At 60.8% G+C, this 794-nt stretch overlaps 1 protein-coding gene across 1 annotated transcript in view; it reads right to left on the reverse strand.

The window, feature by feature from the left end:
- BRD3OS (BRD3 opposite strand) overlaps positions 1-369 on the reverse strand; it is a 5,148-nt gene extending 4,779 nt beyond the window's left edge. The window contains exon 1 of the mRNA XM_027869646.1: positions 310-369. The gene's annotated coding sequence lies outside the window, so the exon portion shown is untranslated. The remainder of the gene's footprint in view (positions 1-309) is intronic.
- Between the last annotated feature and the right edge of the window lie 425 nt (positions 370-794).

A 794-nucleotide genomic window follows, 5' to 3' on the forward strand; every position in this document is an offset into this window, starting at 1 on the left:
TCAAGGGGGAATGGGAGGGGAGGAGGGGAGGAGGGGAAGGGAGGAGATGAAAAGGAGGAGAGGGATAAGGAGAGGAGGGGTGAGGGCAAAGGAAGGGGAAGAGAGGGAAAGGGAGGAAGGTCAAGAGGGAATGGGAGGGAAGAGAGGAGGAGGGGAGGGGAGGGACAAGGGGCGGGGGGGGGCTCGGGCCCAGGCCTGATGCGGAGAGCTGCCCTCAACGTCCCCATCCCCCACATGGGCCCCCACCCCAGGAACCTTCCCAGCCTCTGTGTGCCCCTCGAGTCCCGCCTCCGAAGACCCCTCACTCACTCTCGCGGCTCCCGGCTGCGCCCCCGCAGGGCCCTCCCAGGGCCGGGCCAGGGCCAGGGCCAGGATCAGGCGGCCGTCACTAGCAACTCCGTCCCCATAGTAACGCGGCAGCGTCGGCGGGCGCAGGCATTTATTTGGAGCCGAGGGCCGAGCACAAAGGAGAGGAGAGCGAGGAGCCTAGAGCTATCGATCGATAATTCCATCGGAGAAGGTAGAGTCTTTGCTCATCTTGCGGCAGCGGGTGGACCGGCTCTTCTGGGAAAAGGGGCACTGGCACTGGGGCTCTAGGAGGCTAGGGGGTGGGGGGAAGAGTGGCATCAGAAGAGAGATACACAATATGTACAGCGGGAAGGGACCATATTGTTGTTTGTTGTTGTTCAGTCGTTTCAGTCGTGTCAGACTCTTCTTGGTGATCCCATTTGGGGTTTTCTTGACAAAGATACTGGAGTGGTTTGCCATTTCCTTCTCCAGCTTCTTACAGATGA

Source organism: Vombatus ursinus, unplaced genomic scaffold, assembly GCF_900497805.2.
Source record: "Vombatus ursinus unplaced genomic scaffold, bare-nosed wombat genome assembly UNPS02014793.1, whole genome shotgun sequence".
Taxonomy (NCBI): Eukaryota; Metazoa; Chordata; class Mammalia; order Diprotodontia; family Vombatidae; genus Vombatus; species Vombatus ursinus.